Below are 614 nucleotides of genomic sequence, written 5' to 3' on the forward strand. Positions count from 1 at the left end.
ACTTTATAATAAACCATATTCCTATATCATAGTCATGCAGGATGAAAACATTAGCAGTAGACTGAAACTGGGTGAGAGGTATATGAAACTCGGTGCTAACTTGACATGTTTTCTGTAAATCTAAGATTATTCTGAAATAAAACATTTCGCTTTTTAAAGCTAGAGGAAAGATGGCACATGTGAAGTAGAAATACATAAGACTCAAAAAGACCCAACTTGAATGTCTAGAGATAAAAACTATAATTTCTCAGACGAAATGCACGCTGGATGAGATTATGGGCGGATCAGACATCACGAAAGGAAGGATTTGTGAATGTGAAGACAGAGAGATAGAAATTATCCAAAACGAAACACAGGGGAAAAAATAAGACCAACAGAGAAATGAACAGTGACAGCGAACTATGAAAAAATGTCAGGTCCCAATGTATACAGCAAAGGACTCTCCGAAAAAGAGGAGGAGAGCAGGAAAATAATCGAAGAAATCATGGCCAAAAGTTTTCTTAATTGGATGGAAACTGTCAATTCACAGATCCAAGAAGCTCAGTGAAACTCAAACCCAAGAAACACGAAGAAAAATCCACCAAAGCACATCGTAATCACATTGCTTCAAACCA

The sequence above is a fragment of the Pteropus alecto genome, unplaced genomic scaffold, assembly GCF_000325575.1.
Source record: "Pteropus alecto unplaced genomic scaffold, ASM32557v1 scaffold43, whole genome shotgun sequence".
Taxonomy (NCBI): Eukaryota; Metazoa; Chordata; class Mammalia; order Chiroptera; family Pteropodidae; genus Pteropus; species Pteropus alecto.